General features: G+C 33.5%; 2 protein-coding genes across 11 annotated transcripts in view; one reads left to right on the top strand and one right to left on the bottom strand.

Annotated features, from left to right (window-relative positions):
- The window catches only part of LOC118188251 (tyrosine-protein phosphatase Lar-like), a 1,537,039-nt gene that overhangs the window by 583,851 nt on the left and 939,925 nt on the right, over positions 1-13,263 (top strand). The window lies entirely within an intron of this gene.
- Positions 1-13,263, bottom strand: part of LOC118189724 (uncharacterized) — a 451,032-nt gene that overhangs the window by 34,626 nt on the left and 403,143 nt on the right. The gene's annotated exons all lie outside the window — the stretch shown is intronic.

Genomic DNA, 13,263 nt, shown 5'->3' with positions numbered 1-13,263 from the left:
GCCAAACGATGTACCAACAGCCTCCGGTAACCACTATACTGATCATAACTGCATATGAAAAGCAAATTCGATTTTATATTTATACAACCTTCTGACCCACAGCTTCGAAACGTTTTTCATAAAATTATTTAGTTTATTTTGAAAAACTTCGCAACTGAAAGCATATGCCTAAGCATATGCCTAAGCATATGCCTAATATTTAAAAAAAGTACAACCACTTTTTCGAATATCTTATGTGAAGTTTTAAGTGTATAAAATAATTCATGCGAAATAGTACTACGAAATTAATGCTAGACTGTTATAGATAAGAGGAAACTGTGAGAGATTCTATTTTGTCTGATAAGTTTGAGATTGGGGTAAATCACAGCATAAAATAAGAAATAAAAACGACTATTTAATTTACAAACACTGCTTTAGTAGCATAGAAAGTAGTGCTTTAGTAGCAAACACTGCTTTAGTAGCATAGAAAAATCTTTCAAGAATGTGGTATTAAAACCAACGTTTTAATCTTACCAAATGTTTTAAAGTATGTAGGGAATAGAAGGCAAAATAAAGAAGCTCCTTGAATCCATAATTTAATTTCTGAATATAAATTTTTATCGCTTTACTTTAATTTATGATCCGCAAAGATAAAAGCGAACGGATTTTCGATGCGTTAGATATTGATTGCGGTAATGATAACGAATGAACTGTTTTTGTTGCCATGCCATGCGGAAATACCTGGAGCATTAACCCAGAAACCAGTTTTTACCCTTTCAGTTAGTAGTTGCTATATTTTTTTAACTACCTGCGTTTAGATGTGTTATATATATTGTTTAAAGAATGCGAAATTTCATATTTTAATGAAGAGTTCGTTGTTTTAGTATTCATGAACAAGAAGAATATGCAATTTATCTTTTCCATGAATTTTTATATTTTTTAAAAGATTATAGACCGTCTTTGTATATTTGAATAAAGAAAGTCATTTTTCAGTGTCTTCTCTACTTATGCGCTAATGCTAATTTAATAATAAAATATATGCATATGAGTTCTAGAACTAGATTTGCTACAAATATAGCACTGTTTTCTTTGCACGTGATGTAAAATTTATTTTCCTAGAAAATTTTGCTTAAAGTTAATGGTATGAAAGGATAAACTGGCAGAGCCAAAATATGAATTTTTCAAGGCAGCCAGTCATTTTATCGCTGAACAGAATGTTCATAAAAATGGGCTACACGATTTATTTCCTAACTGCTATTACAAATGTGACCCGGGTTCAGATCTCGATGAGTACGCAGGTGTATACTGGTCAGTTACTCTTAATTATTATTATGGGAAAGCAGGCTAGTGCCATCTCCGTAAAGGGAATGATGCCTTGGAGGAGGATTTTCGTAGGGAAACTGGCTTATATTTGTTTACACGTAGAAAAAACTACAAATCGAAAACTACCAGTATTCAGCGACTGTAACAGCTCAGCCGCTGGGGATCTCCAGTTTCACTTAAATCGTTTCTACAGGAAGATAACTTTATTCTTATACTGATGCCCTTAACATGCATTGCCATGATCAAACTGATTAATAATAAATAAAAGAATTTAATAATACGGTTATGTATTTCTGATAGCGAAGTTTTACATAGTTTAGTTAATTAAAGTGAGAAAAAAAATCATAACTTTAAGGATTACATTTGCGGAAATATTCTTGACACATATTTTAGAGGACCAATCACAAATCTGATAACAAAGAATGTTTTACATAAAAGAAGAATATGAATTATCAGAATGAGAAGATTTCGCGTTGTAACTGTTTTTCAGTGTGTCTTTAAGATTCTCACCAGTGATTAAGTGACCGTTAAGCATATAAGCAAACTGTACACTGCTAAGACAACCACGCGAAATTAGCCAATGAGAGTCAAAGTAAGCGTAGATTTTAACCCAGCCCACCGTGATGATGTCACATGGCTGGAAACAAGCCTAAGCAAGTCATGTTTCGAATTTAAATTTAAATATATCTTTTAATGAAAAAAGTGCTGTATATGGATTCAGTTTTTTTCACCCCGTATCGTAATAGTACTGTCTCATTAACAACTTAAACAGTGGCAGAATGTAAACAAACTACCAGTCGTGTGACATCTTCATCGAGGGAAGAATTAACGGCGATACTTGTGTTGACTGTCATTGGTGAACTAAGAGTGGTCGTCCTAACCGTGTGAAAGCCCCAACGGCCGAGCGGTAAAGTACCCGAGGTCCGAGGTTCAAATCCCGCGAACGTGCTGACTACATGGGCGTTTTCGCGATTTCCCCCCCCCATGTGTAATGCGTATACGAGCAAGTTTCCCTTAGAAAGTCCTTCACGAAGGCAGCCCTTCCTTTAGACAGATAGGCTTCGAGGCTTTGTCGTAATTAAATAAACCAAACCTAACGTTTTATAATCATGACCTCTTTTTCATACTTTGCCTAAATAGCATAAATTTGCTTTACTTTTTATCTTTAGGTACTTATTAGGCGGTAGCAATAAATATATCACAAACAATGTGTTAGCGCCTTAGGAGGACCAAATCTACTCTTTTTTTTCTGGCCAGTATAATTTGCCAGCCACATTCAAAATGGCACTATTTAGGTTATTATTTTCTGCAGCTTGTCTTTCCTTCCATATGACCACGAATACTATGCTAAGAATGTAAGTGATGCCGAGCTTATATCGTGTTGCCTCTAATTTTCCTATTTTCCTTATCCCCACATGCGTTTGGTTATTTTCATGTGGTGGTAAATCTCGGGATCAAAGCTGACATTGAAACAAAATGAAGCCATCGCCACCTACCTTAACCTGACATGGCAGCGCCATCATATTTTCATTTTCTAGGATGGCTGATAATATCATATTCATCTGGATGTATGAAGATATGACTTTAATTTAAATTCTCGTCTAAAAATTAATTTTTTTATATTATTATGTTCTAGTACATAGACGTCTTATTCATTCGGCTGCTGGTAAACTGCTGTTGCAATAAGAATAGATTTTTCAGACGAAACCATATTAGTGATTTTCTCACTGTTTTCATTAGACGCCTCTCCCTCCCCCCCCCCAGCTGCCGAACGGATTAGAGCACTAAATACTGGTAATTGAACATGGATTCGCATCCTGGCAAACAGCATGATCTCTTTGGTAGTTTTTCTCACGTGTATGCTCCAGTTTTTCGCAGAAAATGACATTCTGTTCCTTGGACAGACAGCTCTAGAGTGCTTTACCATAATCTGATAACATTCTCTTTTTATTTGAAGGTTTTGATCACATTAGAAGATAGCATGTATCGCTATATTGTAATTGCTTAATGTGTCATGAATAGAAGAAGAGCGTTTTCACTCATCCACTAACTAATAAATATTGTTTTAAATACAAAGCATTTTCCGTTGTCCTCTGTATCTTGCAGAAAATTTACGTCATTAACTAGCTTGTGAATATAAATATTTACGTAAATTTATCTGAGACTTGCTCTTATCGCTTTCCCCTTTTTAAGTGTATTCATTTTGTCCTAGCAAACGTACATGACGAGTATTTTTTGAAGTTCTTTTTACAGCTCATATTCCGATTGTGGAAACGAAGACAGTAAAACCATTGTTTCCTCAAACTTTAGATTACGTTTACCATCGTTTAATCTTTACGAATGATCATCGTGACCTTTAACTACATCGAACTGTCAGTTAACACTTTCCGGTTGTTAAGAATTCGAATGAATGTGCAATTACAAACTTATCTTTCCGGATAACTTATCATAGACATGTTTGTAATATTTTGCTCATTAATAAAGGCGGCGAGTTAGATAATTATTTCTTCCTTATCTGTTGATGATTGAGGAAAACAAGCTGCTTTGTTGAGGCAAAATAATTTTGTGTAAAACCAAAATATGAGTCATCTTTGATAAAGAGAGGAAATTTATATATCTTGAGAAACATTTCCCCGAAAATATTCTCATTACATGCAGTGCGAAACATAATAATATATCAGAAAGCAAATTTTCATTTACACATCCTCATTAAAATGGACATGTTGATGACATTATTTAAAATTGAGTGGTTTGTACTGTAGTTGGCCTCAGTCGAGATATAGGACAACTAAATGTTGGTAATTTTTTCTATTTCATTTACCAACGTGTGAAGGCGTTATTTACTGAGCCAGGACAAAGATGAGGTAAATGAGGCACCTGCTTCAGATGAAAAACTAAAAGGGGTGCCAAATTAGTTACGAATATTTCGAAATTTGTTTCATAAACAAAGTTATGACCATAAATTTTCAAATTTAGTATTTATGAAGAAGTATCAAAAGAGTTTTGTTTTTTAAAGAATCCGGAGGAATTAAGAGAAGAATTAATAACATGAACTTATTCTCAAAAGTACTTATAGTACTAGGTACTTAACGTCTTAACGTAACCGGCGTATTCGCGAAACGGAAGCCTCCATCCGCCGAGGTAGCTGATAAAAGTAAAGACAAAATATGACGCATCATTAAATGTTATAAGTTTTAAAATTATACTTATTTTGTAAGGTGTATGTGTATTTAATTACGGCAAAGCACTCTAGGGCTATCTGCCTAAGGGGAGGGATGCCTTCGTGGAGGACTTTCTAAGGGAAACTGTCTCGTATACACGTTACACAAGGGGAAACCACGAAAACACCCATGCAGCCAGCCCGTTCGCGGGATTCGAACCTCGGACCGAACTACCAGTGTTCAGCGACTTTACCGCTCGGCCGCTGGTGGGCACACACACTATTTTGTAAGGATATGGTGGTATATAAAAATATTACATAATAGCCATATTTAAATTAGAATTAACTGACGTATAAAATTCTGCTCAAACTGAAAAAATGCTTCCTTGCAAAAACAATTCTGACTGATGAAAAGTGTACGAATGTTAAATACTGGTTCATTGTAATCATTCATGAAGTATGCAAGGTTATTTGCTGTAGAAAGCATACTTTCGTGAAGGATATTCTAAGGGAACCGTTTCTTTTTGCATTTAAAAATGAAATACCTGCTTTTATGGTTAACACGGCTGCAGAAATTCTACATCTTAAAAAAGGTTTAAAAAGCGTTCTTAGATTTTAAACTGTATAATAACATAATAAAAACTGAAATTTTGGAGCAGATGGAAATGATTGTTCGCGACGGCGCACCTTTGTTTAAGACGTTCGTGCGGGACGGAAGGGAATCGAATGCAGTCACCGTACAGGACGGTGGTTTTGCATCGCTAAGCCTAATTTTATAAAAAAAAAAAAAAAAAAAAAAAAAAAAAAAAAAACCCAGAAAAATAAAAGTTTCACTTGTAGCCTCGTAATTTTTGGTATCATTTTAGATTATTACTTGAGCTCTTATATATGTTAAAATTAGCACTTATTAACGTTTTGTTCGTTATTTTACATGAAAATATACTTAAAAATTTCCTTATCTTGTAAAATAATTTTCGGAAGCGCTATTCAAATTATTTCAAAGTTTTAATTGATAAAATCCATAAATACAGTCTAAAATTAATTAAAAAAATACAATAAAGCCTATTTACAGTAAGAAGTAACAAAATTTAAAATGAAGACTGAGTGTGGTAAATCTCGAACCACGGAGAAGTATCACTTTCTAACTCTTAGAAAAAGTATCACTTTTTAAATCTTTAGAAAAAGAATTATCACTCTCATCAGCCTTAGTAAATGGTTCATTAATCATACGAGTGTTTTCTTCCTCTGATAAATAGCGCCTTCGCGGCATAATGGACAGGAGGTGAGACTTCCAGAAATAAAAGGAGAAAAAACGGGAATATATCTGAAGTCAATGCAAAACTGACTGGGCTGTCTAGTAACCCTGAAAGACTGTATATAGTAAAGGAAAACATAGAATTAAAAAAGGAATTGGATATAAATCAGACACGTGAATATTTACATTAGCACGCGGCGATGTAAAGAGCCCACTTCTGTTTACGCTTTCGCTCCCCCACCCCACCCTCGCAACAGTTGATGAGTAAAATACCACAGACAGAATATATCAAACTCAAGGTCAGGAACCTAAAACTGTGTTCATTTCAAAAGTAATGGACATAGAATGCCATCTAGTAGCCTTCAGAAAAACGTTTCAGCTTAAAATGCGGATGCGCATCACCCGTCCTCTGAATGCAGTCTCTAGCAATGCGTGGATGGGACGCCCGGCTGTAAGAGACGTTCTTAGGGAATACGTATATGGGACGCCCGTCCTGAAAGGGTTAAAAAGAGTAAACATAAAATTAAAAATTTTCTTGAAGAAATCCATAATAAGACTGGCAAAAATAAAACTTAAAGAAAGACAGTTAACTGTGTATTAACTTCCTATCTATTTAATCCATAAAAATATTACGTTCTCAGCTACTAAAAAATTCAACAGCTGCCCACGTGGCTATATTTAATTAATATTATATTAATAATGTATACTTGCATTATTTGCGTAGTTTTATACATTTAGTTATCACGTTCTGAGAAATCATTTCCCCCTATCTATTTTTATTATATGGATCTTCGCATATTTAATGATTTCGCTCATTAATAAATACAATTAATTCATTAATTTGTGTATTAGTTCGCTGTTACTCTCAAAATGTAGTCAAGTTAAAAGTTTAGAAAAATTATCAGGCTTTTAAATGAATGACACGTATGAAACGACGCTTATAGCTTATTACTTAGCGACATTTTAATATAAAAGAGAGCAACTAACATGTGTTAAGTCTCCAAATTAAAGTTTAAAGAAATCGAACAAATATATAGTAAATTTAGCGTATATTTAGATAATGAACTGAATTTAAAAATATATTTTACATAATTTTTAAAGAATTAGCTCCGTCACTTGTGTGAACTGTGTTATTTATAAATAAAGGAATAACTTGTTGAAGTAAAGAAAGACATTTGAGAAAATTAACACATTTTTTTATTAGTGTTCTTTAAATCAGTTTATTAAAAATACAATTTAGGATCGCTGTATATTAAAACATCCATTTTGCGGTATTTTTTGTATTGAGAAAATATACTTAGTCTTTAATCTTTCTTCATGGTTTTTGTTAATTTCAAAGTAAAACTTATATTTTGCATCACAGAAGGATGACATATAATACGAAAAAATGTAATTAGTTTGTCTCAATAAGAACAAAAATATTCAATGATTGAAAATAAATAAGTGAAGTTTTTAATATATAAAAAATTTTAAACTGAGCTTTGTAACAGATATACAAAATAAGAACATTTTTTTAAGCATCGAAGTATAACATTCCATTGCAATCCAATATCCCAAGACGGCTCCTTCAATTAAAATCTTAAGAACAAAAACATCGTTTCACTGTTGCCACTGAATCCTAAAACACTTGTTGACTTGTTAACTTGTTACAGGTTTCGATTTTATAAAATTTTAATATATACGTATCATTAACGACTTAAAATAATGCATAATATGTGAAACATGAATATGAAACTTCAAAGATGTAAAGTTGTTTTAGAAGCTTAAAAAATTATAATTTAAAAAAAATAGCGGAAAAAAGGCTTTTCCAGAGTTTGTTTCACGCAGCAGTTTATGCTGTCTTTATTGGCGACCTAAGTCACAGTGTTAACTTAACCCACAGCAGTTGGACGATGTTGAGTACTATCAGTTCGATCGAGGCTCAACTCCCGAAGAATGATTTAGCTACGTTTTCATTTTCTTGATTTTTCCCGTGTGTAACGTGAAAACCAGCTACTCTTCCTTAAAATATCTTCCACGAAGGCATCTGTTAGGAATACAGCTCTCGAGTGATTACGCACAGTCAAAATAGTCCAATAATCAGTGCTAACTCTTTAAAAGCTTTGTATGATTCAAATAGCTTATTGCTTATTCCAAACGTTAAACAGAGGAAAAGACTGATAATAAGATAAATTAATTCTGTATCACAGATGATCCAATAAATAGAAAATGATTGGATAAGTGTGGGATAGTTTATGCTATTGTGCGATGCAGTAACCCTTAAAAATGAATAAATGTAATACAATCCTTACAAGAAAAAACGCAGATGCGATTCTAAGAACAGAAGTGCTTAATTTTATGCTTTTCAATCTTTCTTGTAGACGATACTTGGTTACGACGTAATAACATTACGGGTATGACATTCTGAGATGGAAAGTTCTGTAGAATTTCTGGTCATCTATCAAGACTGCACTTCCCCTCCCCGCAATTTTTTATTGGCTATTTGCAGAACCTTTCCTTTCCTAGTAGTCTCACAGTCGGCAGGTTTTTGGGAGTTCATAATAGAACCAAACTCCTGCTGGGGATTTTGCGTAGAAAGTCGCCTAGCCGCTAAGTTTGCGGCGGTGATCATTCATCTTTTGAACGCACAGCTGGTGGAATGTCGCCCAGTTATGTTGCTGCACTCATCGAGCTACTGCGTCTGCAGGCTGTCATTTCATTTTTTTTTTTTTCGTAACCTACTTAGTTTATTTTCTTATTTTGGTTATTAGAGAGCAATTATGTATTTTCTTTCTCATATAGTATATGCGTAGTTATGTAAACGTGTTAAAATTATCTTTATTACATTTATGGATAAGACCAGAGGCGATTTAGATTTGAGCCCTCAAATAGACTAGAGCCAGATTTAGAATTGAGCTCTCAAAGCTAGCTATTTGAGACTATATTTATTCCCTAAGCTAAGCTATTTGGGATATGGGGCCCTTTATGAGTCTGTTATACTATATTCATACAGTATTTAATTATTTTCGGGGGGGAGAGCCCTAAGCTATAGCTTGTGTAGCTTATACGTAAATCCTGCACTGGGTAGGATGTCAATAAAACTGTACCTATATACGAAAATTTATTGATCTTGTTTATATTTGGGACTTCTGCTCAAGGTGACCACCTTCGTACTAGACATAGTGCATTTTATACATTTTTAATGTTCAACAAGTTTGTCGGTAATATGGTACTTGGAGCAATAACAATAAAAACACCGAGCAACTTTGAATAACTCCGAGCACATTTATTAAACTAGAATTCGGAGTTATTAGCTAAAATGTCCGAGCTCCGAGGTCTGAGTTATTAACTAAAATAATAACTCCGAGCATGAATAACACTAAAAACGGCATGAAAGACTATATAGATTCCTATCACATCTCGAGTGCCGTAGAAGATAGTATTTAACAATCGAATTCAATTTCAGTTGCGCTGTAAAATCTTTTAATTAAAGAAAATTTTCTTTTCTGTAATACTCAACGTACAAAAACTACAGTAAATCCTTACCTAACGCGGATTCGCGGGATACCGTTATCGAACACAGGTTTGTGAAATGCGATTTTGCGTATACGCGTGATCTTAATTGTCTCCATTTAATTTGTCCATTGCGGGAATTTCAAGTATACGCGGTGCGCTGCCCCTCTGCGATAGTCCTCTTATATGACTGATCTGAAAATTCATTCATTAAAGAAATTTAATATTGTTTAGAATAGCAAAAACCTAAACTTTAAAGTTCAGTTTTCATTCTGTATCACAGATGATCCAATAAATAGAAAATGATTGGATAAGTTTGGGATAGTTTATGCTATTGTGCGATGCAGTAACCCTTAAAAATGAATAAATGTAATACAATCCTTACAAGAAAAAACGCAGATGCGATTCTAAGAACAGAAGTGCTTAATTTTATGCTTTTCAATCTTTCTTGTAGACGTTATTTGGTTACGACGTAATAACATTACGGGTATGACATTCTGAGATGGAAAGTTTAGGTCGAAAACTGAACTTTAAAGTTTAGATTTTTGCTATTCTAAACAATATTAAATTTCTTTAATGAATGAATTTTCAGATCAGTCATATAAGAGGACTATCGCAGAGGGGCAGCGCACCGCGTATACATGAAATTCCCGCAATGGACAAATTAAATGGAGACAATTAAGATCACGCGTATACGCAAAATCGCGTTCCACAAACCTGTGTTCGATAACGGTATCCCGCGAATTCGCGTTAGGTAAGGATTTACTGTAGTTTTTGTACGTTGAGTATTACAGAAAAGAAAATTTTCTTTAATTAAAAGATTTTACAGCGCAACTGAAATTGAATTCGATTGTTAAATACCATCTTCTACGGCACTCGAGATGTGATAGGAATCTATATTCTCTTTCATGCCGTTTTTAGTGTTATTCATGCTCGGAGTTATTATTTTAGTTAATAACTCAGACCTCGGAGCTCGGATATTTTAGCTAATAACTCCGAATTCTAGTTTAATAAATGTGCTCGGAGTTATTCAAAGTTGCTCGGTGTTTTTATTGTTATTGCTCCAAGTACCATATTACCGACAAACTTGCCGACATATTACCGACAAAGCTGCAGGACACGGTTTTGAAGTCCTCGCATCATTGCATCGAATGTAGAAATTTTACTCCTTTCTCGAACACCACTTCTTTAATCCAAACAATACATCAAGGAATCATAGAAAAGTATTCAAAAACCTTGTTTACAAACTTGTGCAAGTAAAGCACTAGACGAAGGAAAACAGTACACACTAATGGCATTTTGGAAGCAATTCAGCGTAAGACACTGCACAGAAATGATTAAACTCGGATGTGAGAAAGTAAATTCATCAGCAATGAATGTTTGTTGGCCAAAAGTTGTCAACAGTTTTAAAAGATATTTATCACTTGAAATGATGTCGAGTAAATCGAACAAATTGCGAAAATGGTAAACAGCGAAGGATTTTCAGAATAGATCAAGGAGAAATCAAACAATTAGTCGAGAACGGCAATCGAGAAGTGACAAAATAGAGAATTAGATGATCTTATAACATCACCAATAGAGAAGATAGTGAAGAAGATAAAGAGCGTTTAACGAACAAGAAGTTAAATGAATTGTTAAAAAAGGTACTGGAACCAGATGGAGGTGGACCCAGTTGAAGAAAGAAACTGATATTTTATGAGAGGTATTGAAAAGCGTTGCATTCCTTATGCAACGACGCGTTTAATAACTTGCATCAGACATTATGCCAAGGAGAAACCGCCAGATATTTAGAAAAAATAATTTTATCGTGTGCCTACTTTTTAAGAAGTAACAGAAATCCTGTCAATTAGCATTTGTTTAATTTTCACCTTTTAATTAAAATAATATTTATTTTATTAGACATACGTTCTTAATCTGAACTATATCTAAGATTTTTTTTTAACTTTGCAGAACTCGATTTTGCTGTACGCGCAATGGGTAAATGATTTAACCTCCGCGTTGGACAGGGTTTGCTGTAATACACCTGGAATTGCATTATTACTTTTAATATTCCTTTTTTTTTCTAATTTCATCAGTAGGTAATTAAAAACAGATTGTGAAATTTAAATTTATAGTGAATAAATAGTAACTGAAAAGGTAAGTCCAACTATCGCATTTAGATTTTTATTTAAGAGGTTTTGCTTAGTTCACTCATGCTGTATATTGCTGTCCAGAATTTCTTAAACTGTGGGTCGCGGGACCTGCAGTAGGGGTCACCACAAAATTTTCGTAAATATTATGGGGACCCTACAGCAAAACTTTTAAGTCAAAAGTTCATAGTCAAAGTTTATTCAACTACTTGCTTTTTCAGCTGCTTCCTGATAAGGTTGAGATTTTGTACTTACAGTGTTTGTGGATGACAATATAATGCGGCGAAGCGAGTTTTTCAAACTTCTGTTGAGTTTTTTAAATTGAAATAGCTTTCGCACATACCTTCGTTTAACGAACAAACTAAAAACCTCAGAATTTTACTGTTTTCATCATCGGATAGATTGGAAAAAAGACTTTCGAAGGAAGTTTATATGAAACGTTAACGTAATTTTTGATTTTTTGTTTTTACAATTTCATGCAACATAACTGTTAAATTAAAAGAGAGATTATTCATTGTTAAACAAGAATTTTACATGCGTAGTATGATTGATAACATGTTACTGAAACTAAAAAGGCGAAAATAAAACAAAATGAAAACCTTTTTTTAAAAATAAGCTTTTAAAGCTTATATTTAAAATGCATAAAATAATAAATGGACTAAAAAGGAGAAAAATATTTTATCATATTGTTTAACGGGAAAAAGAGATAAAAAAATTATTTTTACAAATTTCAACTGCAGTTTTATATTACGAATAATAAAAGCGGGGGCTCTTAAATAACAATTTCTAATAATAATTGAATTGTTTTGTCAAAAATGCAGCCATTAACTTTATATATTAATCAAGGCCACCCCCCGCGCTTTTATTATTCGAAATATAAAACTGTAGATCAGTTTCTCGAAGAAAATTATTGAATCTCTTGTTTCCTTTAAATTATGGTACATTATTTTTCTGCTTTTAATTACTTATTTTATGAGTTTTAATAAAAGCTTATTTTATTAAAACGTTTGATTATTATTATTATCACTATTTACACACAGAAAATAAATATCTTGAGGCAAGAGTGAAAAATCTGAAGTGAGTTTAAGTTAGAGTGAAGCATCAAAAAAAGCAGTAAGACACTTAATTTGTCGATATAATGTTGAATTCTCAACTACGTTTTCAAGGAAATAAGTTTTGAAAATTCTACATAAAAAAGTTAAGGGATGTTGAATTCTGAAATACACACTGACTGTATACTATAATCCCATTATTAGCAGTTTTACGTTAATCTATAAGATAGCCAAGGCCTGATTTCCATCTAGACCCACAATGCTCAGCTCGAAGACCAGAGATTTTAAATGGTTCTTCCTTATATTCCAGTTTTTCCTGCATTACAAAGAAGAAAAATAGTCATTAGGGACCCAAAAAAGAGCGCTGTACTCATCTTTCTAGATAGTCCTAATCGGGCCCTAGTATTACCGTAAAGTGCCATAAAGTGAACAAAAGTAAATATAAACAGAGTTACTTCTTTCCCTTATTTCACCTGTTTCTTACATAATCAGTACAGTGTATTATTTTTACTGTTTGGTCACTCAGGTACTACAAGGTTTGCTCTTCATTTTGAGCGCATGACGTCACTGACTCAGCTTCTGCTCCAAAGCTATACAATAGTCTCTCCTAAAATTACTATATAGTACTACAAAAGTTGCTCTTCTCTACCAAAGTTAACCCGCTTGGTGGCGTTGATATCCTTGACTCGTAAATCTAAACAGATAGGTAGAATAATATGTCTAAAAGAGAAAGGTTTTATCTTGAAAAGGGATAACTTTGTCTGTGTGCTGACTTTGGTTTCTCCGATTTCTGGGTAAGTAAAGTGACGTCACTCAAGTCGACCGTTGGGAAGACCTAAATCTTATGCATCTATTGACCTTGGATGACCCTGC

This window comes from Stegodyphus dumicola, chromosome 4 (assembly GCF_044657685.1).
Source record: "Stegodyphus dumicola isolate Sdum_Otavi_A_Nest chromosome 4, ASM4465768v1".
NCBI lineage: Eukaryota > Metazoa > Arthropoda > Arachnida > Araneae > Eresidae > Stegodyphus > Stegodyphus dumicola.
The sequence above is the reverse complement of the archived record's forward strand: the minus strand, read 5'-3'. Positions and strand labels throughout refer to the sequence as shown.